Source organism: Amblyomma americanum, chromosome 1, assembly GCF_052857255.1.
Source record: "Amblyomma americanum isolate KBUSLIRL-KWMA chromosome 1, ASM5285725v1, whole genome shotgun sequence".
Classification (NCBI taxonomy): domain Eukaryota; kingdom Metazoa; phylum Arthropoda; class Arachnida; order Ixodida; family Ixodidae; genus Amblyomma; species Amblyomma americanum.
The window spans coordinates 223,617,440-223,644,418 of NC_135497.1; the positions used below are offsets into that span (position 1 = coordinate 223,617,440).

Genomic DNA, 26,979 nt, shown 5'->3' on the forward strand with positions numbered 1-26,979 from the left:
CGAAATCATCGGCCGGTTTCGGTTTTCATTTTTCAAGCACACCGTTCCAGCAGCACCTGATTGGCTGCCGGGATTGTAGTAGACGTAGAATAAACAGCAATAAACAGCGGATGTTTAGCTTCAGTGGCATAAATCGCGGGGGGGGGGGGGGGACAAGGGGGGCCTGACCCTCCCTTCACTTAGGGTGAGGGGAACGCGGCATCGGATGATGCGAGCAACACACGAAACACGAGGAAGCCGCGGAAGCGAGGAAACGTCTTCTCTAGCTTCGACAGAATGACTCAACAGAATCATATGTTCGAAAAACAGCGCTGTCATAATTATAATCTTTCAACAAAGGACATATACCATACGATGCACAGAAAGTGGAACCAAAATACCCAGGTTCGAACCCGACCGCGGCGGCTGCGTTTTTATGGAGGAAAAATGCTAAGGCGCCCGTGTGCTGTGCCAATATGACAACGTGTGAATGTATTTAACTGCAAGCCTCTGCTTTTCTGGCATCGAGTCGGTCTGTGATGGAGACAGAGTTAATTGTTAAAGGGTAGTCCTGCGCGTTCAAGCTAGGGTCGACACCACGCAAACTCTCGTAGCCTTCTTCTGGGTCTTTTCTTGTTCGGGCCTGACGAACGCTATAACAGTGCGCGAGACAGGCGCCAACAAGAGCGACTCTCGCTTGGCGGCATGCAGCTGGCCATCTTTATTAAAAAAAAGGAAATAAATGAAACACATTGAGCAATGCCCACCGCCGTCACTTTCAGTTTCTTAAAACTATCGGTCAGATTAGAAAATTGCGAATGTCCTTTCAACCGTATCAGGGCCACGCCTCCTTTGAGCCAAAAATAAAGGAACATGGAGGATGTGAATATAGAGCGAGAAAGCATTGCTCTTTAAATGCTGTAGAAACAACACTACCGTTGAACTGGAATGTTTAAAGGGTGGGACGTCAAATTTCGAGGCTATAGTAAGCTTGTTATGGGCATCCTCTGTATGTAAGGTCACGTACGGCGATGTATTGGACGCAACAAGCGCTTAAAATATATTTGAATTGAGCTCCAAAGAGTCCCTAAGTGCCCTTTCTCACGATCGAGGCCCATCGCTAGCGCTATAGGTGGTGACGTAGAGCCCTGGGAACGATATCAGTGAATAAAGTGACATCACAACACAGTAACGTGACGCACTATGAACGGCGACGCGTGACATCAGCGAGGCGCTGCTTCGGCGACTCAGCGGTCGGTGGGCTGATCGGCATATACAATATTGTGCGTTTTTATAGTGAAGACTTTCAAAAATTTTCCCGCCTCAACCGCTGGCTCACTTGCGGTTCTTGTAAACTAGCGCAACGGCTCGAAGCCAAGTTTCACTTGCGGTGAAACTGCACACAGAGCTTGCGTGTTATGGTAACTTTTGTATCGTAGCAAGTTTGGCAACGGTACTTACTTATGGTGTATTCGGCTGAGCTGCACTGCCTCCGTGCCGGTGATTAGGAAGTGACGTCAAATTAGTGGCACGTCCACTTGCACCTCAGCCGAACGTGCAAAACATTCTCAGAGTGCCGTTGCTCTTTCTGCCCTCTGTTCACCGTGACCTCTGAGACGCTCAAGAATCTCAGAGGCCATTTTTACGAGCGGCCGACGCCAACGACTGCAGTCAGCAATTTGTACAGTTAGCAACAACCGCTTCAGTAACAGCGCGCAGGACCGGCGTTCATAGCGACGGTGGGCAATGCGGGAACCACGCGACCATGCTCATGAAATACTGCGACTGTGCTTGCGCAGGTTTGTCAGACACACCACGGCGTTATGCTCGCTGGTTTTGATGCATACGCTTTAGAGCAGCTAGAGTGACTTCCGAAAATATCTGCCGACGATTCTCAATCTAATCTCAGCTCCCCACATTGTCAATGTATTGATATATCTTTTAACCTATGCTCACGTTGACAAAAAGTATGATGTCATAAAGTGCAGGTGTGCCAGATGAACCGCATTTGCCGTTCGCCGCACTAATAATATTGACGAACCTTTAATTTTTTTCAAACGGTCAAGGCACAGCGCTCGCCGGCCGGTGGCTGCATGATTGCAGCGCGAATAAATGCATTGCAGCCGCTACAATATTCAACATTTCTTTGAAATATGCCCACTTGTGATGCTTCGTGTTTTTTCCACTTCGTCGATGCTTCCTATCGGCCACTGTGTAGTGATATTGTTTGCGCCAACAGCATCGTCCGTCCGTGACGTCTGCTAGCGCGAGCTGCACGACGGGACTGCACCGCGCTCCACCGTCGGTCTCCACGGTGGCACGCACTCGTGTCGTGCTCGTCCCAGCCGAACGTAAGGCACTGCACGAGTGGAATCCAGCCGAACGTGGAGCACCGCAAGAGTGCGTGGAAAACTCCACGAGTGCCGTCAGCCGAAGACACCATTAGTTGAGACGTGCACGATGCGAAAACGTAATCGTCTACGTTGAGATCGGCGAACCAAAAACCGCAGACGACGTTTTGTCCAGAAGTGCAAGATGCCGGGCTAGTTGGTAATCCATGATGAAAAAACAGCGCAAGGAACGAGACGAAAACACGAAGGAAGAAGACACAGACACGGGCGCTAAAGAGCGGCAGTGGCGCCATCTGTTTTTGTAGTGGAAAATGTCACAAGGCCGCCGAGGCGAACATTGTAAGAAACGCGGGCCATTTAAATATGCCGTTACGGCCATTTCGTCTGCTTCAACTGAAGCGCTTACAACATTTTCGGCTAATTGAGCGGGAAAAAATATTAGAATGACTTATTTCACTTTCAAAGAATATTGTTTGCAATGCTCTCCTCGGTGGCCTTGTCGTGACGTTTTCCACTTCAAAAACAGATGGCGCCACTGCCGCTCTTCAGCGAAAAAACGTCGTCTGCGGGCTTTGGTTCGCCGATCTCTACGTCGACGATTATGTTTTCGCATCATGCACGGCTCAACTCAGCAAGTGCCGTTGTCAAACTTGCTACGATACAAAAGTTACCATAATACGCAAGCTCTGTGTGCAGTTTCACCGCAAATGAGCCAGCGGTTGAGGCGGGGAAAATTTTGAAAAATTTTGAAACTTTTCACGATAAAAACGCACAATACTGTATGCCGTCGCTGACGCACCAGCCGGCACCTCAATCGGCGGCCGAGCGAAACTTCCACGTCGATTACTCTCTTGTTTGCACCTTCTCCGTAATATGAATAAGCGAAACGAGCGACATTTTATATGTTCACCCTTCGTCTCAGCTGCAACACGAATAGGCCCAGCGAGTCCGCCGGGTTCGTATGTGCAATGTCGGCGATTGTGGAGAGCAAGTTCACAGGTTTTATTCTTTATTCAGTAATTACCCCGCATTGCCCGAAGGCGTTACAGCAGGGGGGTTACAAATTTGCAAAAAAAAAACATCTTCATTAACAGAGCACACTTGCACTTCCGATAACTGATTCCACTGTTGCACAGTCTTGATAAAACATGAATTGGCAAGCAAGTTTGTCCTGACACGGTACTCTCGAATTCTGCAAGAACGATCACGTCGTTTTGAAACGTAGAAGGGCTGTTTAAAATAAACTTCCCGATTTATGCCGGTTATATTGTGAAAAAATCGAGTAGAATATTGAGTAGCGAATGCAAATGGTCATCGAGCGTAGTTTTGACAACAGTGACCTGAAATCGAGGATTGTTTACATCTCAGGACGCAAATACATTAAGCGGGAAGCGCCGCTGCTAGGCAGTGTGACCCAGTCTGTCGGTCAATGATGAAGGCATCCTTCACCTCACGCCCTTCTAGGGAGGCCTGGGAGGCGGCGCTGCTCAGCTGCCGTGACCTGCAGTCCCAACAGACCTTGGTCACCAGGGCGCGAGCGGCGCTAGACACCATTGGGGCTCCGGAATAGGAGCTCCACCTAGATTTGTGAGGACCTGGACCATAGGGCCTGGGCCCAAACACCTCCTTGTAAATAATAAATGTTTACCACCACCACCACCACAATCACCCGCGGCGGCAGCTACAGTCATCGGCGTCTCTTAGGGCAACAAATGAAAGGGGCCCAGAAATGGGGTCTCAATAAAGGTGCGATATGTCTGGGATGTTAAAAGATGACAGTTCATAATTATCCCCTAGCAAGAATTAATTTAATGCGTTTTGTGGAAGCTGAGTTATATGCAGACAAAATTTTAACTCCAGCGTCTTCGCGCCTTTCCCTCCTCTCGCACGCCAAAACGGCGGCGCTCCTCCGCCGGCCCCACTCACTCGGCCCCTTCCCTACCTCCGCCTAAAGTCCCTTGATTATTTCATATTATTATCAAGGGGCTTTACCTCCGCCGGCTGCGGTGCGCGCGGAGCGGCCGCTGTAGCGCGTGACGTCTGAAAGAGTTTGGCGCTGTGAACCAATGATAACCCCAGGCTGCTGACGTCATTTGCAAGACATGGCGTCGTCTGCCAGGTTTTCGTGCGAAAGCCCGGCACCGAGCGTCGCCGCGAGGTACGAAAGTGGGAATCTTTAAAAATGTATTGTAAATTTAGCGCTCGCTTTTGAGGTCTCGTACGCGGCATGGACGCTCGTTGGCCTGTACTCTGCATAGTGCGATCATTTTAAATCCAAGCTCAAACACCCCTTTCTGTGGCCCTTTAAGCCATTTTGTTTATCTAAAATTGGTGCCGAACATACCTCTACATAAACCAATTTAAATTCAGTACTGGACACATCGGAAACAGCTAAACAGCAGTTACAACGAGTCAGAAACGCCGGTCCTACGCGTTGTCACCAACCTGGCTATGAAGCATATTCCCCAGGCTGGTGTGCTCGCATATTCTTCGGCAATTCTTGCAAAGTTATCGCACTGCGCAAACAAGTAAACCCGCAACCTGCGCAAAAGAGATGAGTTTGCTTAACCTGAGTGGAACGCAGCTTGCAATTCATGCCGAACTAACGCTGCCTGTATACAGATGCATATACGTAAACAAAAGTAGCGCCGAGATGCAGTCGTCGTCATGGGCGCATTCCTGGAGGAGTTACATACCCGTGCGGTAAATGCTCAATCCTGTACAATTGTCTGGAAGCATTCATTTAGCGAATACATGGACTGTTTGCTAAACTAGCAGCACATATCGTAATCAGCAGGCACAGGACCCTGAGCATGCAGTCTCGCAGCGCGGCTGCGCAGGCGGCGCGAAGTGAAGACAGAGACGGGTATTGGTCGGTAGGAAAAGTGAGGCATTGTGTCGCTGTAATATGACCAGGGTCAGCTACGGGTCACCGACACAGACGTCCGCCGAGCATCGGCGTCGGCGTGGCGAAGCGAAATACAACGCTGAAACCACGTTGGCATACGCGGTATGGCGATTGAGATCAGCCGAAGCGAGCCGCTTGGTTTCAGGACTTGGCTTTTCTCAGCATATCGCAGTACCGACCAAGTTTGTCGGAACATGATTTCGAAAGGCGCTGCTATGCACTGCCATGGCCGGTCTCAAGGGGAGCGCGCGCTTTTCTTCTTACGGCCTTTGCAACGGGGTGTGTTTCCGCCTCCCGCCGCACCTCGGTGGGGTCGCCACTGCCCCACCGCTCCATCGCTGCGACCGCCGTTCACGCGGAAGGAGAACGCGCGCTCGGTTCCAGTTCGGCCCGCGTCAGTGGTAACCCTCAAGCCTTCATATTTTACCTCTTACGCTTTGCGCAAGGACCGCGTAGTCAGCCCCTTTGCCATGGGAGAAATCGGAAACAACTGAATAACGATTGAGCGCTCTCTCCTTGAGCCTGACTGTGTATGGTCGAACGTATGCTTCGAGCACAGACGTCAACACGTTCTGCCCTTATATATGACTATAAAGCAATGCTATCAGCCTCTATAGTTCGTCTTCCGGCAGGTCTAAATGAGTGTGTAGAATGATATGCTACGTGTAACACTTGGATGGCAAGTTTTAAAGAGTAAATGATTCTGCAGCGTAAATATAGCTCCTCAAATTTCAAGCGCAGTTGTTTTAGTTTTTCACAACAGCGGCACTAGCAAGAAATCATGAAAACGTATCATTCGCGAAACGAACGGCCATAGACAGAACCCAACCCTGGCCGCAGCAGCAGAGCACTTTTGCACGCACGCGACCTCCAAGATTTCTTCTTGGAAAATCATTTTTAAGTTTGCGGCTTCTCATGACCCCCATCTTACCCGATAACAACGCAGAAATTAAGTAAGTTGGTGACAGTAACTGTAAGCACGAACTGCTAGCGAAGCAAAATTAGTTGGGAACTGCGTTCTGTCTCAATAAATTCAGCCTTCACAAGCGAACAGACTTATCTGAGAGGCGATAACTACCAGCTTTGCATCCTTCTCCTTCATTTCTGCAGCCTCGTGATCGCTTTCGATAAACCTCTCGAGAGCATTAACTTTCCTCACGTCATTCAGGAAACGAAGTAGCGCTCCAAAAAAAAAAAGTTTTCCGCAACCTAACGGAGCTCCACTACACCTCAAAGCAATGCGCGATACAGCTGGCTTAATTAGCTTACAATGTCAGGAACTAAAAATTAAGTCTTGCGATGCTCACATGTTAATAAAAGTCCCTTAATTTAAGAGCACAGAGGGCATTGGACATTCAACTGACTAATCTGAGATCTTTTACAAAGAAATTTAAGCCAAATATGTTTAGTTAGCTTCAGGACACGCCGCAGCTTCAATATACGTGGCCAACAAAAAATGGCGCTTTTTATGGTAGCTGAAGCCACTCATTTGACATACATGATTTTTGAAATTGCAATATTCAGTACGCGTCAATATCTGTGCCAGCTTATTTAGCTAGTACTGCTTGCTTCTGTTACGTTCTAGTAACGTTAGTCAGGCCAGAACGACGACAAGGAAGCGTGCGTCCAACTCGAAAACTATTTATTGGGGCGAACTCGTGTCCTGAAACAGAAAGCAGTTCGGTGGCGCAACGATAAGACGTGCTCGGTCAACGAAGGTCAGAGGAACGGGCGCTCTCGGCCTTGCAAAATTTGAAGGTGACTAGGAACTTGAAACTTTAGACGCCTAATGCACTTACGACAATTTTGAACACGAAGAGAGACTTGCGCGCGGCTACAGACATTCCAGAGAACTCTGGTTTGAAAAACAAAAGCGGAAAGGCAGCCCGCCACTAGCTTCGAGCAGATAACATTGCATTACATGTTTCTTGACACTCGCTCGCACATAAGTAGTAAGCATTCTTTTGAGCTATCGATACAGGCCTCTCGTTTAAGGAAGTTGTGACGTATATGAGGGTGAAAACAAGTATATTCAGGACATGCGAAAAGCGATATTGGCGTGATATCTCCCAGTAATCAATTTATTTGACAGTACAACGTTATCGTACATGAGTCTGACTTTGAACTCTACAAGTATCGCCTCAAGTCACCAGCTACGGCGCTATCGGATTTACGGTTCACTCGCCGTAGAGAATTTTTGCCGCGATATAGTAATTTTTTATGGGACGAGCGCAAAACTTTCGTTGTCTGCGTTTTCATCGTCTTCCCTTTAGCTTTAACTTGTCAGTTAATCACGGACCATGAGACATACGAGAGAAAGTGATCACAGTATTTCCTTCTGGTTTTAAAACCACAAATGATCGACATAGTTCTGAGGAATTGGAGGGTGATGCCCCATTTTAAATGTTTTCATCGAGCAAAGTTTGTGATGAAGAATCTGTGCACATGTGGACTCTGTTGAAGATACGCAGCTTAAGCATCTGCATTTTGTTTTCTTTGATTTCGGTGCTGCGCGCGCCATGAACCAGCGGGCTACTGCGCGAAAGCAGGCAAAAGCCACCCGCCGCCGCAGATGCAGGCGTGGGGCCAGAGGTAGGGTCATCGCGCCTCTAGCGACGGCGGGCGGCGTAACTCCCGGAGACAAACTCGCAGCAGTATCCAGCGGAGCCCTTGATTAGGGGCAGACGGCCACTGCCATGCACAGGGGGTTGCCGGGCAGGTCCCCACAAGTTGAAAGTCAGAGTCATGAACACTAACGTTTAACTTTCAAACAAACGGATTGCTGGAAAACGTACATAAAACTTAATAATAAACCCACCGCGGTGGCTCAGTAGTTATGGCGCTCGACTACTGATCCGGAGTTCCCGGGTTCGAACCCGACCGCGGCGGCTGCGTTTTTATGGAGGCGAAACGCTAAGGCGCCCGTGTGCTGTGCGATGTCAGTGCACGTTAAAGATCCCCAGGTGGTCGAAATTATTCCGGAGCCCTCCACTACGGCACCTCTTTCTTCCTTCTTTCACTCCCTCCTTTATTCCTTCACTTACGGCGCGGTTCAGGTGTCCAACGATATATGAGACAGATACTGCGCCATTTCCTTTCCCCCCAAAACAATTATTATTATTATTAAACTTAATATTAATTGGTTTTTGGGGAAAGGAAATGGCGCAGTATCTTCATCATATATCGGCGGACACCTGAACTGCGCCGTAAGAGAAGGGTTAAAGGAAGTGAAAGAAGAAAGGAAAGAAGAGGTGCCGTATAGTGGAAAGCTCCGGAATAATTTCGACCACCTGGGGATCTTTAACGTGCACTTACATCGCACAGCACACGGGCGCCTTAGCGTTTTTCCTCCATAAAAACGCAGCCGCCGCGGTCGGGTTCGAACCCGGGAACTCCGGTTCAGTAGCCGAGCGCCCTAACCACTATATCGCTTTTCCACGTCCTGAATGTAATTTTCACCCTCATATAGATCGCAACTTCCTTAAACGAGAGACCTGCATCGATCCTCAAAAGAATGCTAATTACTAATGTGCGAGCAAGTGTCAAGGAGCATTGTTATGCATTGCACTGTGCTAGAAGCCAACGGCACGCGCCCCTTCCGCTTCTGCTGTGAAACGAGAGGCAGTTTTCTCTGGAATGATTGTAGCCGCGCAAAAGTATCTCTTTATGCTCAAAATTGTCGTAAGCGCATTAGGCGTCTAATGTTTCAAGTTCCTTGTCACATTTAAATTTTGTTTTTTTCGCTGCGCCGCCTGTTTGAGGACACGAGTTCGCCCAATAAACAGTTTTCGACTTGGACGCAAGCTTCCTTGTCGTCATTCTGGCCTGACTAACGTTACCAGAACGTAACAGCAGCAACCAGTACAAGCTGCGCATGCTGCCACAGATATTGACGCGTACTGAGTATTGCAATTTCAGAAAATACGTATATCTAATGATTGACTTCAGCTAACATAAAGAGCGCCATTTTTTATTTTCGATGTATATTCAACCTGCGACGTGTACTGAAGCTGCCTAAAAAATTGGTTTAAATGTCTTCGCAAAAGATCTCAGATACTGCAGTTGAATTTCCAATGCCCTCTGTTCTCTTAAAATTGGGATCTTTTAGCACCTCTCTACAATCTTTGCTAAATGTCAAACTGCTTTTAGGGAATGCTGTCAGGGTTCACTTGCAAGGAGATGAAACTTGTTCATAACTGATTTGCATCTTATTTTTTATACAGGTACTCTTCTTTATGACACATTTCACCCGCCAGTACAACGAGAAGAGCCTCCACCACCGGCCAATGACAGCAAAGAGCATGGTGATCACAGCGGTGAAAACTGCACGGTGTGCAAAAACTTTGATGATGAATATATGGTGTTGGCGCCCCAAGGTGCCAAGGCTCTTCAAATAGAGTCGGCCAGCCAAGTCACGACACTGTGGTTTTTTTCACACCGCATCAGATGTGAGCAAAGTGCCGAAAAGGGAAACGACCGGATGTGAGAAGGCAGCAGTGAGAATGCTGTCACCAAATTTTTCTGGAAATGCTGCCACTAAGTATGGCAAACAAATGAAGCCTGTTGCTCGCACTCAGTTTGCAAAGACGACTGGGCTGACTGTAAGGCAAACAGGAACAGTGGTGCGCACAGAGTTGCCATGGCTTTCTGCAACTCCTGATCACATCATTGACAGAATGGATGCTATTCTCGAAATGAAGTGTCCTCACATGACCAATTGTTTACGCTTTCTCAGTAGTGGCAAGTATGATGTGCGGGTGTACAAAGATGGTGACGTGCTAGCAGAGAGTGGGCGAAATGGCTATTACAGCCAGGTTCAGTTCCCGATGTTCTGCACCAAGGCCCGTGCATGCTTTTTTATGTGTGGAGTGCAGAGTATGATTTACTTATCAAGGTTCCGTTTGATACTGAGTATGTGTCTCAGGCTTTACCGCGGCTGAAAAAGTTATATTTTTCAGAGCTGCTTCCTCGATTGACGGATACGCACACCAGCGGTAAAATGGAAGTGCTTCATGGCTACAAGCAAATTTGCTGACTGTAGTTATGTAGCTTCAACTTAAAATGAAACTTAGTTTTTGAGGAAAGGAAATGGCGCAGTATTCCAAACTCTGGAAGCACAAAGTACTCATTTCACCTTGCTCTTTTTTTTACAAAACCGATTTCATGTATCTTTGCAGGCTCTGCTGGGATGACATTGTGTTCTGTGAGGAATTTTTGTATACAGTGAATGCTGTTTCCTTTCATAGCATGATTTCAGCATTACGTGAATTTTAATTCTTATTGCATACAACCTTTGTTAGAATCCTTTTGAAGCAGAATGTTGGCGGGAGGAAGTGCACTGCGGCATCTCTATTTTTAATTCAGCATCCGCACATTCACATGAGCTCGCTCATAAATATGGCAAATAATAGTTTATGGGTCAGCCTGCAAATACATAAGCAGATGTAGAGTATTCGCTTTAGTTTGCAGAAAGAATTGAAGAGAAATTCATAGCATTTACAGCATTAAAGTATATCGAACTATGTATATTGCTACGAAGCGGCAGAACGATTACGCATACGAAGTGTCTGTACGTCTGGTGCATGCTAGCTGACCGAGTCCAGCATGACAGCGTCTTGACGTCCTGTGCGCCTTGTGCTTGTCTCGTGTGGTGTTGTGCTTCATTATTTTACATGACTTCTGCCCCGTAACAATATAACCATTAAAGGAAATGATTCTTGCACTTGTGCCTTGTAATAAGCCAGTGTACGTGACTCCCATTACAATCACGCTTAAGGTTGCCCTCGTACTATATAGAAATGAATATTAACGCCTTTTATTTGGTAACAAATTTATGAATTCCTTGTGAGGCACTGAAGGCAGTCTTTTTGCCTTATCAAGGCAGTGTTGTCCTAGAATTAAGCAGATCATTTAACATGATTTATCGGGTGAGTTTCCTTTTAGTTGATCCCCGTTGTTTAATTCTTGTTCCTCTTTGTGGATAACAAATGCTTTGTCATGTTTGTGATTTGAATTCCACTGATTATTCATTCTGACACTGTCGCTCGTATTCCTGTGCTGCTTAATCATGTGCTTAAGCTGCATGCTCAAGTGTAGTTCGCTGATGTGTGAATGAATTCCTGGCACGCTGCAGTGTGCGACTGCTGCTCTTTGCTGGGAGCTCACGAACCTCAGCTTGGAAAATTAAAGTGCCGAAAATAAAAGAAAAGCCAGGCGTGCTTTAGGTTCAAGAAAGCAGTGCAGTAGAATTTCAAAAAAAATGCTTTATTGCAAAGTCCCACAACTGCGTTATTTTGGCAGCAAAGCTGCAACCACTGCTCTTTCAACCGTTTCTTCATTTAACAGGGCGTCTCGCAAGCAACCCTCTTCAGGCTCCCAAACTATGTCAATTTAAATCGTCTGACCACTGAGGAGAAAAAAGTATTGTGTCCAATAATAATGGATAGTGTATATGGATAGCTCAAAACAAGAAACTGTTTGGTGCTGCAAATGCCACATTGAAAACAGATTTGCTCTTCCTTTTTAAGAGGGCTCATTGCTTCCCTTCAGGTCCTCTAACAAAAGTAGCTGCTGTTTTCTTGCTCTTCCATGCAGCTGTTTCCGGAAAGGGTGTGAAAGAGTCAAATTTTTGGTTGTGAAGTGCATAAGATAAAATTTCATAAATTCCAGAAGAAACCCAAATTTTTACAGAATTTAATGTGATAGCATGACCTAATGTGTATATGACTAGGGAGGCAAGAAAATTATGGAGGGCACATAAGACTGCTTACATGGTTTGAATGCAAAAGCATTGTCCCATTGTGAGTTCTGTTGCAAGGTCCTTTAAAAGATTCCTTCCGTTCTTGTGATACACCTACTCAATACCACACAGTCGTAAGGAAACGCTTACACTAGGTTCACTTCTATTCGCCAAGAAGTAACATTGTTTTGGGGCCTATGGATTGTCTGCTCGCCGAGCACTCTGAGGGTCATAGGTGCAATTCCCCACACCTGTGAAATAAATTTTGTTCTTCTTTGCTGCAGGCATCAGTATCATAAGGTCTACTGCTGATGTCTTGCGAGCGAATGGTAACATCAGTGAGGAATTTCGTGCTCTGGGCGCCGACTGATGGCAGCTTTTGTGCTAATGGGACATATAATGATTTCGCCTTAATAAACGGAAAGCTGTACTACATGTTCTGGCAGTATCTCACCAACATCTCACCAACAGAAAAGGTGTAGCATTTCCTGCCAGTTGCTGATATGGCTAGCTTTGCTCTCAGTCATGATGTGACACCAAATTTGCTGTTGGGGAGGCATGGCATGACGCACTGCTGCGAAACAATATGGCTAAACAGGTGAAGACTGGCACCTCGGTCTACTAAGTTAGAGAAACGAGCCGGTCCCTTTCACTTCCTCACCATGCCTGAAGGCAAAACTCTGACTGTGGAATGACACCTTCAACTTTATTTTTAACGAGACATGGCTCCCTTAGCCCTAGCATATCAGTTTCGCTGCACTGCAGCCCCTGTCCTGATGTACCTTTTAATGATGTTGCATTTAAACTGCAATAAGCGCAATGATTTTGGCAGCAGTTAGCTTTACCAGAAGCAACAGCTGGTTTCAATGTGGAAAATGTTCAGGAAATTTTTCAAAGGACACACTGTATGCTAACAACGGTATTATAAACTACTCGTTCCGGTGCCACGAAAAGGCAACATATTTACTGATGCCCCTTTTGACAGCAGCATTGTTTTGGGACACGATTTTTAGAAAAGCTTTTGGTAAAGACTTCATTGACATAGCGTGAAGCAGATAGCACCTAGCCAGTATTTTTTTCGGCACTACGTGCAAGGTTAGCAGTACCCAAATAGAAAGTTTTCCAGAAGCATCACGTCAGAGTCCACAACTTTGATGTAGTAGTGCTCAGTGTTGTGCCTTGCATAAGAAAGGGAGCAGTTACACGCACTACTCGCCAATGGGTTCCTGTAATGAGGAGCCCACCTAGAGATTGCGAGAGGTTGCTCCGGCTACCTCAAGCTTCCTCCCCGAAATAAAGTTTTTCACATACACACGCACTACTTGTTCAAGCTTTTTTCTTGAAAAATACTTTTAAATATACCTACATGCCTTGACCTCCTTGCTTCATGCTTTTGACCGTAGTTACATTTATTGATTTACATCAGCCCAAACTTACTGAGGAGTATGACAAACAGCACAGAACCAACCAGTGCTGACTTCGTGGACAAGAAAAAGCAGCTAGAATGGACAAGATGCGACGCCTTATACATACTGAGGCGAAAAGAGGTAATGCCATTGTGAACAGGCTGCGTTCTGAGCACTTACAGTACCAACAAAAATAAGGGCAAACCATTGCAGTAATTTCAGTTGCCCGTTTCTCCTGACTTCACCGGTTTTTTCACAGTATACCCCTGATAATTCCCTGATTTTTCCAGATACATAGAATTCCCCTGACAATCCAGGTTTTCTGGGTCACTGGACACCCTTAACTTGTGCACTTGTGAAGTGAGATTCCGTGCCATTGTGCACCGACTGCATGCTGGGCACTCACTGTACTTGCTGTTTAATTCAGACCGGCATGTCAATTTTAGTCCATGCTTTCCCATACTTTAGCTAACTTTTCGACGGTATAACTGATTTTTCCAGGTGCACAAAATGTCCCTGTCGTGTGTAGGCTTTGCGTTTAGTGGACACCCTGTTTAATGAGAGCAGGCTTAAGGTTACACAGTCCTGCACAAACAAGGACCCATAGCTGCCAACTGTTCCAAATTTTCCGTAAAATGTACGAGTTTTGACCAGTCTTACGATTATAGGATTCTTGCGTAAAAGTTTTGCGGGAAATTTTTTTTTCGATAACAAAGGGCGGACAACTATTAACACTATTATGGTACCTTACGCCGCCACGAAAGGGCAACACATATTTGTGATATCATCATTAGCAGCTGCAAACGTTGTAGTGACTTCTGTCGTCTACTCGGGGGGACACGAATCCATATCGAAAACTCGATACCGCCTCCCCCAGGCTAGCGGTAGGGTGGCTAGAATGGTAGCCACCTTACTAGTGGCTGTAGTCAGGTTGGTCAGGCCTCCATGCGGCCTACGCAAACCTTTGTTCACGTGTTTGGATGACTGGGGTGTTGGCCTTTGTTTATGTGTGACCAGCGGCCGCATCCTGCGCAGTGCGACTCTGGTGTTTTAGCAGTAGCGGTTTCGCGGTGAAATGGCGGGCTCAAAGCCGCGACAGTACTTCCAAGTGTTTTTAAAGTCGTACACGCCAGAATTTCCATGATTCGTGCTGTTTAAGAAAGGAGAGAAGTTCGGATTTTGCTCCACGAGTGCCTGTGATGTTAATATCTCACATGGTGGCAAGTCTGACATCAAGGTCCACATCACTTCAAAAAAGCACCAAGGATACGTGCGAGTCGCGCTGACAAGTTTTGTACGCATTGACAGCGACCTCGGTTTGATTCGTGCGGATTGCCATTTCACGGCGTTTTTATTAGAACACAACATCCCGCTAAGTGTCAGTGATCACGCTGGACCAGTTTACCGGAAAATATTCCCCATGTGCGAAGAAGCCAAACGCTGCGCCTGTGGAGGAACGAATACGACGGCAATTGTTCGTGAAATGGCCGCGAACGCAGAGACTCCTTTGCTGTATGCCCTAAAAAAGCAGGTATCTTCGATTACTGTGGACGGAAGTAACAATAGGGATACGCAGCTTTATCCTATTGTTGTGACATACTTTTTTAAAGAGACCAGTGGAGTTGAAAGCCGCCTCCTTTGCATCGGGACAATCCAAGGGGAAGCGACGGGTTATAAGATTGGAAATCTGTATCTGCACGAAATAAAGTCCGGAAGTTTGCCTCTTGAAAACCTGTTGGCATTGTCTTCGGACAATGACCGTGCCATGATTGGCAAGAAAAAGCGCGTTTCGACTGTATTGAGAGAGGCCGAACCAGCTTTGATCGGGGTTGGTTGACCATGCCACTTCATCAACTTGGCCGCTCAAAAAGGAGCTGTATGCCTTCCTGTAAAGATTTATGAGGCCTTGGTTGACCTTTTTTTTTACTTAGAGAAAATCTCAAAGCGGAAACATCGGATGAAAGAGTTTCATAGATTGCATGACGTCGACATCAGGAAGATGTTGAAGCATCAGCCGACACGTTGGCTGTCTTTGGGGAAGTGTTTGAAGAGGCTGCTAGACCAGTCGAAACCACATAGCTTTTTTTTAGGATGAAACAAAATAGTGCAACAAGCAGAGCTTGTTTTTAGAGTCGTAACAGAATCCCATGACTTCTCTACAAATCGCCAAGAACACTGCACCGGCCCCAAAGACTGCTGCACACCTTCACATGGTCGCTGCAGGTGTTGGAAAAAAAAAGCACCGACTGCGATGGACCTTCGATAAAAAGAAAAGGAGTTCATTCTGCACCAAAAGCAAAGAAACTGAAACTTCATAGCGAGGAATCTGGAGAAGCCAGCCACGTGACCCGTGAAGAGCGCCTGTTTTTTTTTTTTGTCATCGGTGCTAAGCAGGGCATGCTGTATTTTTCTCCAAAATGTTATACCTCTTCTTGAGAAGACAAAATGCCTTCTTCAGTCACAGGCTCCTCAGATTCATGTGCTCAGGGGCCTCTTGAACCGCCTTCTTGAGGATCTCTAGACTCGATTTGTGCGACCAGGAGTTCTCAAGGGATGCCATTCATTAACTGAAGTTGCCTCTGGAGATTTAGAGAATCAGAAAGATGTTAAAAACATAGTCATTGGCATCACAACCTACTCTGTAGTTGAGACGCTGAGCTCAAATGAGAAAGAGCAGTTCTTCTCGGCTGTAGTCTCTGCTTCACTGCAGCATGTGATTATTCGCCAAAAGTTCCGGCTGGAAGACGTCAACCTGAGGATGGCTGAAGCTGCCCAAGTGCAGGCGCTAGAAACTGCTTCATTCAGCAGTGTAGTTCATTTTATTATGGCATTTCCTGCTATTCAGCCCGAGCAGATTGGTGAAACGAGAGAAGAAACAATTGATGCACTCGAAGTGGAGTTTACGATCTTGCAAGCTTACCAGATTCTAGCACACATACTGAATGGGCCAAGGTGCGACATACAGTGGTCGCAATTGGGAAGCGCTGAAGATGTCTGCGGATCGCCCAGATTCCACAGAATTTCAATGGTTATGCTGGGCATACTCGCCATTCCCCACAGTAACTCTGAATGTGAGAGAATATTCAGCTCTGTCAACAAAACTCGAACGCAGTTTTGCTCATCTCTCTGAGAAAACTCTACAGTCTGCTGATAGTGAAAGGACACCAGAGTGGCACCTGCTTTGAGCAAGCTTACACAGAAGTTTCTGAAGCAGGAAAAGTCAGCAACCGCAAAATCATTGCAAAAATAAATTGCGACCCAATGGAGTTTTCGCTCATTATTCTGCAGGACACGGAATGCTCATTTGGGTCAGTGAGCAAGCTTGTCGCTGAAAGTAAATTCTTGGAAACTAAAAAAAAGGCCCCCCCCCCCCTCCTCCGGTCCCGAAGGTTTTACGAATTTTGAAATCTTCAGGTTGGCAGGTATGAGTCATGATATACATGACTGCCATGATATCTGATACCTGATTTAATATCTGCTGCGGGTCCTTGGATCCAAGATATTAAACTTATTTTTGGAATATGGCGGAGTGCATGGCTTGAAGCACTCTGGCACGTGTCGGCCCGGTATTGCACTGCCTCCGGGATCGGCCCGGGGCATATTAGCGCGCGCCTTTTCTTTCTGTCTTTGCTCTCCTATCCTTTAACTCTCCTACTTTCAGCACGCGGCAGTGAGTGTGGCGCGGCTTGAGCAAGTAGGCTGGCACGTGCACTTTACTTTTCCCTCTTCCTATCAGCAACAGCAGCAGTAACTAAAAATGAGACTGAAATTTTCGGAAGGATAAAGAAGAAATGTTCCGACCATCAATCACAACAGGAATAAAAATGGTCTCCTGGTTCATATTCCCGCATTCGCTACATACCAGCACTAGGAGTCTCAGATCCGTTGTCAAAACTGGTAGGGGATCTGAGACCCCACGAGCACCCCCGATTTTACGCCTAGCCTATATGTTAGGCAACGAAGCAAAATGTTGCGGAACTATGCGCAATCTCGAAATGGTTGGTTCCGCCGTGCAGTGGTCGCACAAACGATCGTGAAATGTCGCTGAAAATGTCATTGAGTTCATTTTAGTGACACTTGTATCGGCGGATCACTGCGCAGGCGTCGTACAGAAATGACTGTGAAGGCCACATGTAGTGGTGATGTCGCTGCGGCTGCCTGTTAAGCGCATTGCGTAGTTTCGCTCAACGACGACCTTCACTGCGAGGACCATGCGGGAAAACTCAATACAATCCGTCAATGCGGGAAACAATGTTGTTTTGGGGACCACAACGAGACTACGGGCGCGGCGAATCGTGATTGTCAATAGCTAGACAACGCCAAGCACGATGAGACGCACAGTGCGACAGCCACCGCGACGAATCTCCATCGGAACGGCTTGTATGCTCTGAATTCTTTAAAGTAGCGCCTACATTGAAGGCGCATTTCTCCTTCGTTATGTTTTAAAACAACTCTGCAATTGCCTACGTCAAAGAGAGCTCATAAAGGGTCGTGCGGTAAGAGTAATTAGCGTGAATCCTTGGGCGTCTTCGCAAGGCATAGGGGGTCTTCCTAGCAGCTGCAGTATAAAAATTCTTGCTGTGTGCCGCAGAATATAGTGGAATGAGATAAAAACGCGGATACCGTGCACAATTCATTTAACTGAAATGTGTATATTCAGTATCAAGGGAAGAAAACTGTAAGGGTGTTCCGCCCAGCTTGCGGATGAGGTTTCTGGTGGTCGTCGGGCTAACGGGCTTTGACACATTTGTTGATCGACGCTGTGTGTGTATGCGTCTGATATAGCTGTCTCTGCGTGATGATTGGTAGGACTAATGTCTCTGCTTTATTGTACTGCAGTAGAACGTGTGCACCGCTATGGGGCGCATACATGCAACGGCGCATACCATTCTCTGATGGGAGGTGAAATGCAATATGAGGTCAAGACATCGAACGTCACTGCTTATGTTGTTTCCAAGGGTGATGTCTATGCAACACTTGTTTCTCGCAGTTGCTCGAACACAGACACATAGCAGATCCAAGCATTGCGCTCACAAATTCGATGAACCAGGTGGCCCGAAATATGTTCACATGAAAGTGACGTTGGAAGACAATTAAGTGCAACATAACAGCAAACTGGTGCGCGAGAAACTGTCTTACGGCTGTCGGCGATGTTCCAGACGATATGCGTATAGACCCATGAAACCGGCGGAATCCTTAACACTGATTTCCATCGACACGACTAGCGGGTTTCTGTCACGAAGCACTTTTCGCGCCCATTCTGAGCGAACTTAGGCGATTATCGTCCGGTACCTGAGGCCGAAACTTTCCGAAAAACTTGAGACGTTGGCCCAGACGGCCTAATAGGCCGCAACACATTAGAAGAGCGGGCCATCGCTACGGTGCGTCAAGCAGCGAAAGCAGGGAGGTTACCATGAGGACGCTGCTCAGCACGAGTAATATAAATGATCTAAACGGGTGGCATGGAAAGAACAAAAAGCTACGACTGATTCCGACCGCTTGCTGTGCAGTTATAAGAGAAGCGTCTGATGGCAGCGACTTCTGAAGCAGCACGAAAGGAGCCACAGAAAGTAGGCGCTCTGCCCTCTTCCAAGAGCAGAACCCGGCGAAGGTGAAGGCACGTCACGCGTGGTCGGCACTCAAGGGCGGACACGTTAGATCCGTCCTACAATGCGCTACGCCTTTCCTGCGCTCCATTTCATGCATACACCTACCATCGATCAGCAACGAGGCAGACTGCAGATTTTTTACACCTGCCTCGGTGGTTCACTGATTAGAATGTTGGCTTGCTGAGCCCGAGTATGCAGCGTAAAAACCCACTGCGGCGGCCGCGTCTCGGTCGAGGCGAAATTCAAAACACGCCGTCCGTTACGGGGGCTCTGTTTGTCTTCTTTCTCTCCCACCTTTCTCGCCTATCTGGTCTCCTCCTAAATCTTTTCCTTCATGGTATTAAGCTGGAACCCAGGAGAAACTGCAGTTAGCCTGTATCGACAGACCTGGCATTTTAGCGAAAAAGTGACCACTTTCGGTGAAAAAACCGCGACTGACGTGAGATCATCTGACGTGACATCATCTGATGTGAGATCATCTGACGTGAGGTCACTTGACGTGAGATCATCTTGGTTTGTTCTTTTTTTGTTTGTGAGTGCCGATACCCCTTTTTTTCTGCTACGGGGGTTTTTCCAATAAACCTTTGTTGAAAAAATGACCACTGTAACCGAAAGCGGAGCTTTTATAAGCTAAAAAAACGGTCAAAAAAGTTAATAAAGGTGTTGCCGTCACCGGCTGATTACGCCAATAAGCTGCATGCGTGGACACCGAATTTTTGCGTGGATTGCAAATGCTGCTAACCGTTTACTTCAAAACGGCAGCAAACGGTCCTTCTCGCTGCAGCGATAGGACTATGCTTTCAGGGGCGGTGAAATTTTGAAATTAATTTTGATCAGGCATGAATCTTTTTTTTTTCCACCTGAGAAATGTTAGCATATCCGGAAAGAGCGAGTGAACAAATTTTTACTGGGGACAATAATTGGATGGAGTTGCCCTCGGTTTCCCCTTGAAAGTACTTCAGACGGTAGAAATCAATCAGGAGTCTTCCTCTGCGACACCTCTGCCTTCCTTTTTGAACTCCTTCCTTCCTTCATTCCTTCCTTCAAGGCGCGGTTGAGGTGTTCATTCGGGAATGATATAGTTGCTGTATCTTTTCTTTTCGAAAGGCCAGTTTTCCCTCGGGGTGAGCCTGGGGTATCCACCGGGCAATAGGAGCAAAGGCTCGTGATTAGAACACTCGGCTGTTGAGACGAAGGACGCGGATTCGAATCTCGTTTCGATGGAACAGAAAAACAAGAGGCGCCCGAGGAGGATGAGGAGGAGGACGAAAAACTTAATCGAAGTGAAGGGGAGTTGGGCGAGCTTATGTGTGAGGCCCTCATTCCAGGGTTCCACTGGCGTGAGCTGCCCTGCGGACCTGTTGTATGAGGGCCCGCTGGTCCTCCAGGTTATCGCCGGTCAGCAGCGCCTCCCTCCGTTCAAAAGACGGGTTTTTCGTCTGTAGAGTGTTATGTGAAAGACTGTAGGGCGGGTCTGGCACCAGGTACAGGTATCGGAGAATAATGTTGGGTGTATGAGATGTAATCTATGGAGGTTTGGAAATGTGTTAGTCTGTATCTGCCGCCAAGGGACGGCATCTGGGGTCTCCAATTTGCTATGAGGTGGAGGGAAGTGTCTCCTTTGAAGGCGGTGAAACTCGAGGCGTTCGTTACACCTAGAAGACAGAGGGGTAAAAGCGGGCCCGTTTTGCGGCTCCGCTCTGCTGACGATGCCTCGACCTAGAGCATGTGCCCTCACGTCCGCAACTGTGCCTACTCGGCGTAGGATAGCTCGTCCACCTTGGGTGGTCTGAAGTCTTAGTGTTTGAAATGCACGGATGACTTCTGCTAGTTCCGTAAATGTGTTGATTCCTAGTGTGGTCAGACATTTCGTCGAGGTGTTTTTAGGAAAGTTAAATGCCGTCTCGTATACCCCCTTATGATGATGTCAACTTGCTGCTCCTCTCCCTTTGTTAGCATGTGAAAGGTTAGTCCGTATGTGATTCGGCTAAGTACCAGTGCTTCCACCGGCCGAAGAGTGTCTTTTTATCGCATTCCTTGGTGATGCTTGGTAATGCGGCTGATCATTCGAGCTATCTGGTTTGCGGTGGTTTTGAGAGTCTGGATGGTGTGGATAACACGGAGGTTGCTTTGTATCCGAAGGCCAAGAATGCGGACCAGGTTAACTTCCTTGATGACTTGACCCTCGATCGTAAGGTTGATGGGACCTGGAAGGACGTATCTCGGGCCATATACTCGTATGACCTCCGATTTCTCCTGGGCGCAGTGGAGGCCGCTTTGAGAGGCGAAGTCCTCGACGATCCGGACTGCTGATTGTAGCGTGGTTTATTTTTGGCCCAGGGAACCCTTTGTCGACCATTTAGTTATATCATCCGCGTGTATGGTAAAGACTACATTTGGAAGTGCTTGTAGTGCACGCGACAGCCTGAGCATAGCAATGTTGAAAAACAGGGGAGAAATAATAGCTCCCGGAGGAGTGCCTTTAAGTGGCATATCTTTGACCTTGGAGCGGGTTTGACCGATGCCTATCGTGGCCGTGCGGCTCGTGAGGAACGTACGCACGTAAGAAAAGACATTTTCACCGCTGTTAAGGTCATTTATGGCTTGAAGGAAACCCTCATGGGATGCGTTTTCGAAGGCGCTCTATAAATCTAAGGCCAAGATGACACGTTCTTGACCTCTGGGGATGTTGGTAAGCACTTCTCTCAAGAGCAGGAAGGCGTCCTGGGCCGAAAGCCGTGGCCTGAGCCCAACCATAGTAGGAGGGAAGAGATCATTGTCTCCAATATAATTTTGGAGGCGAGTGCGGATGACCGGTTCATAGAGTTTTCCTAAACATGATGTTAGGGAGATGGGCCGGAGGGAATCAAGTGACAGCAGCTTGCCGGGCTTGGGAATGGTGATAATTTCGGCATGACGCCAATCCTGAGGTACAGTATCGTTCTGCCAGAGTTTATCATAGAAGTAGTCAGTGATGGCTTGGATATGCGCATGACTGAGGTTACGAAGAAAAGCGTTTGTGCTTTTATCCGCTCCAGGAGCGGTGTTGCGTTTCGATGCACGGGCTGCGGGTTGTACCTCGGCTATTGTTATTGGGGCATCAAGCGTGGGGTTTGGAAGGCCGTTGTAGGTGGTTGGACAAGGTGGTGTTGAAGTGCCGCAAATGTAACGCGTCCGCAAAATGTCCATGAGTTCCTTGTCGGTCCCATGGAATTGTTGAGCTATTGTTTAGAGTGTACGATTTGTGGCCGATTTGGCTTTGTCGGGTTCAATGAGACTGCGGAGGATGGACCAGGTTTGCTTGCTTGCTTGCTGTTGTCAGGAAGAATGGAAAGTAATGTGCACAGGCCTGCCCACTGTCTCAAGCGGAGCCACAATCGCTACGACGAGCTGTTAGTAGGAGAGTTGAAAGATAGGATAGAAAAGACATGCTGCAATGTCCCATGTCGATCCCGGAGGCAGTGCAATACCGGGCCAACCTGTGGCGGAGGTGAAGCAAGCTTCAGGCGCTCCGGCATGTTTCGAAAAATAAGTTTAATATTTTGGGTCCAAAGGGGACCAGGTTTGAGCAGTACTGAGGGTCCCTTTCAAGGCGGCACAGAACTGTACCCAATTTTGTTGGGCAAGTTGGATGGAATATTGCTGAGCTTCCTTACTGATGGAGGCAATGCGCAGCCGGAGTTGTTTATTGAGTCTCTGCTGTTTCCAACGTCTTATGAGTTTCTTTCTCGTCTCCCACAGCTGTAGAAGATGTCGATCGACTTCCGGAGTGGCGACCGTGAGATTTATGGTTTGAGTAGCGGAAGCATGAGTATCTCGTATGCGTCGTGTCCACTCTGTTATGCTCGTGATCCTTCCTTCGAGTTGGGGGAATTTACGAAATGTTTCCCAATTAGTGATCTTGGAATCTCCAATGAAACGTCTGAGCTTGGGAGTGGAGATTGCTGTACTCAGGATGTAATGATCACTGTATCGGACGTGCCATGCCTGGTGCGGCCGTTCATCGTGCTCGTCTAGATTAGATAAGCGCCTTGTTTGCCACACAGCCTGCTGCTATAAAAGCGCTGTACGTTCAGCAATAAACGGATTTTGTTCGCTGGCCACCTCGACTGATACATGGTGTCAGAAGTGCGGCCAGCTCACGTCGGGGGCCTGCCGTCTGAGGATAAGACTGCAGCGACAGAGACACGATGGAGCAGCTGCTGAAGCTTCCTGAACCACAACTGTTGTCTGGGAATATCGCCAAGAACTGGGAATTGTTCCAGCTGAAATTCGAGCTTTTTCTGCAAGCAACGGAATATCCAAAAAGAGCACCGGACCACGGCCGCCAAAACAGCACTGCTTCTCAGCACTGCCGGAGACGACGCATTGGAGGTATTTAACATTGTTTTTCTCGAGGGCGAGAGCAAGCAAGATTATGCTTCCGTTATTAAGAAGTTCAAGGCGTACTGACAAGAACAACGAAATGAAGACTATGAGCGGTGCATATTCCGATCAAGAGTGCAAAGCGAAGAGGAGTCATTCGAGCATTTCTTGCGGGACCTCAGAAAACAAGCGAGAAGCTGCCATTTTTCGGGACTAGCCGATTCTTTAATCCGTGACCAAATAGTGTTTGGCACCAGCAGCCCACGACAGCGTGAAAAGTTCCTCAAAAGAAAAAAAGACTTGACACTTGCCAAGGCTGAGCATATTTGCAAAGCGCAGGAAGCCACATCGCTATAAAACGATGCCTGGGCGCAGCCCGATAAGCACGTGGCGCTAGTCATGAAGCGGTCTGGGCAGATCCGCAAAGCGGAGCACGCGGTGCAAAAAGAACTCTGGGCACAACCCGATAAGCAAGTGACGCCAGACAAGCAGCAATCTCGGAAATGTGCCAGATGCAACCGTTTACACGCGAACCCCGGCAGATGCCCAGCGTTCGGCAAAACGTGTTTCAGATGCCGAGGTTTTAACCATTTTGCAGCCTGCTGGCAAAAAGGGCCCGTAAATCAGAGAGGCTGGCGAGGGGCAAGGCAGCTTTGAGATTCTCGATGTAAGAGTTTCTAGCATCGACGCCGGAGCGGAATGGGTAGTGCATGCGAAAGTGGCTGACCATAGTTAACTTCAAAGTGGACACGGGATCTCAGGCCAATTTACTGCCCTACTCTATCTTCCGACGATGCAAGACGGCAGCAGATTTTACACCGAGCTCTTCAGTGCTTCGATCATACAGCGGTGGTGTCATTCGACATTTCGGCATGGCAAGGCTACCAGTGACCGTGAACGGCCGATCTAAGGGCATCAGCTTCTATGTCGTCAAGAAGGGTAACCAAGCTATACTGGGATTACTAGCATGGGAGTCCCTCGCTCTGGTATCACGCGCAGTGGATGCTGTAAAAGAAGGAGGCACCGCAGCCGGCAGCAGTGAGGACGTTCTGACGGAATTCCGCCAGCTTTTGCAGGGAACCTGCTGCGCGAGTCGGCAGTACAAAATGGTCCTACGCAAGGATGCGACGCCAGATGTCCAGCCAGCTCGGCGGGTGCCCTTGGCGCTAAGGGAACCTTTGAGGGAGGAGATGGAGCGCATGGAGCGAAGTGACATCATTGAGAGGGTACAGAAGCCTTCAAACTGGGTGTGCCCTTTGGTTATCGTGCGGAAAAAAGACGGGAAAATACGCGTTTGCATGGACCCTATAAGTATCAACGAGTGCATACAGCGAGAGCATTATCCAAGACGCGAGGACAGAAGGTGAGCTGGCCGGAGCTAAGAACTTCACGCTCCTCGACGCAAGGGCGGGTTTTCATCAGGTACCTTTGAATGACGCCACAGCAACTGTATGCACGTTCGGTACTCCGTTCGGGCGTTACCGGTTTTTGAGGCTCCCGTTCGGAATCGCATCAGCCCCGGAAGGATTACAGAAAATCCTGAGCGAAATATTTGACCGCTGCCAAGGCGTGACAGTGTACATTGATGACATTCTAACACGGGGCTCGTCTAAGGAAGAGCACGATGTGCGTCTGCGGAAAGCGCTGCAAGTGGCAGAAAAAACAGGCTTAACTTTCAGGGCCGAAAAGTGTAAGGTTGGAGTCACTGAAATTAAATTCCTAGGTGACGTCATTAGCGAGGATGGAATCAAGCCTAAACCAGCGCTGATGCAGTCGTTGAGGGAAACTCCATGCCCAACGAATAAAGCCGCGGCCACCGAATGCTAGGAGTAGGAAATTATTTCAGCAATTACTTGCCCAATCTCGCAGAACGTACAACGCTTCTTCGCAGCCTCATAAAAAAAGACTAGGTCTTCGAGCGGACCGAAAATAACGCTAGTGAGTGGACGATGATCTGCGACATGCTTAGCAGTGCGCCTCTCCTAGCTATTTTTAACCCAGCCAGGGAAACAAATTGTGGAAAATTCATCAAAGAATGGTTTAGGGGCTGCACTCTTACAGCGCCACGGTGAAGACTGGCAGCCATTCGCTTACGCCTCGCGTGTAATGACTAGCTCAGAACAGAGGTACTCGCAGATTGAAAAGGAAGCAATGAGAATAACGTTCGGCTGTGAAAAATTCCTTCACTTCGTATACGGTCGTAAGACTGTTATCGAGACTGACCACCATGCACTAATTGGTGTTGCAGCAAAATGGAATCAGTGATATGCCACCCAGACTTGAACTTCTTTCTTGAGGCTACTGGCTTATGATTTCGAACTTCAATATGTACCAGGAAAGAAATTCTTTCTCGCAGACATGCTATCAAGGGCTCCAAGGGAAGATACTAAGGACTACACGAACGGCACGGAAGATGTTGAAATCCACGCGGTTGCAGTCATGTAAACCTTGGTAAGCGCAAAAAACACTGGCCCGTCTGGCCAATGCAACAGCGAATGATCCGGACTTGCAGTCGGTAATGCTCTACATTAATGGACAAGGTGACATTGTGGGCATAATGAAGCCATTCGCGTCTGAGCGGTCATTGATTAAAGGAATTGTACTTAAAGGCAGCAAAGTTGTAGCCCCGAAGTCAATGAGAAAGGAAGTTCTTGAACGCATATATGAGGGACACATGAGCTTGAACAAGTGCCAAACAAGAGCCAGCGGCCTAGTGTTCTGGCCGAGGCTGAGCTCTGATATAAAACAACTGTTGCAGAAATGTGCAGTTTTCCGAAAATATTCGTACAAACCACAAAGCGAGCCATTTATGATCAGACCTACACCGGACCATGCACGGTACCGCGTAGGCGTCGACATTTTTGAACACGCAGGGAGCTCGTACCTATCGGTTTTTGATGCCCATTCGAACTTCCCGGAAGTGGAGAAGCTGACTCGTACAACATCTAGTGCAGTAATTGAGAAGTTGAGCGCCATCGTTTCAAGATACGGCATTCCAATATAAGTCCACACGGACAATTGGCCTCAGTTTTCGTCTTATGAATTTGCTCTCTTTGCATCCAGGTATGACTTCAACCACGTCACATCGAGCCCAGAGTTTCCGCGATCGAATGGACTCGCCGAGAAGGGGGTTCAGATGGTGAAGAGAATACTAAAGAAAACTGAAGAAACAAAGGAAGGCTTCTGGCTCGGGTTGCTCAGTTACAGATCCACTCCCCTGGTGAACTCTTGCAGGGCAGGAGGCTTCGCACTCTGCTCCCAGACTTCAGGCAGTAGCCAAGCATGCCGGTATTCAAGTGAGCCCACGCAACCACTCTGGGAAGAATGCTACCACCTCTCAAAGCCGGCAATATCGTGATAGTAAAGGAAACGACATGGAATCGCTGAGCTCAAGTTACCGGAGCAGTTGCACGATGTCTTATCGAGTAGTTACCGAGGAAAACAGAGTGCTACGTCGCAACAGAGAGCATCTGCTTCCAACTGGTGAACAGCAAGAAGCGGCCGAATGTGACGACCCGGAGAGCGAACGTGCGAGTGAAGCACTGCAAACCACGGCACCCGCTGCAACTTCGCCCGAGAGCACCGAGAACATTCCGCAGGCGCCGCCGCCCGTGACTACGAC

The 26,979-nt window shown here is 47.8% G+C and overlaps 1 pseudogene; it reads right to left on the reverse strand.

Moving 5' to 3' along the window:
• Positions 1-22,428: 22,428 nt before the first annotated feature.
• LOC144116707 (U2 spliceosomal RNA) lies at positions 22,429-22,558 on the reverse strand (annotated as a pseudogene).
• Between the last annotated feature and the right edge of the window lie 4,421 nt (positions 22,559-26,979).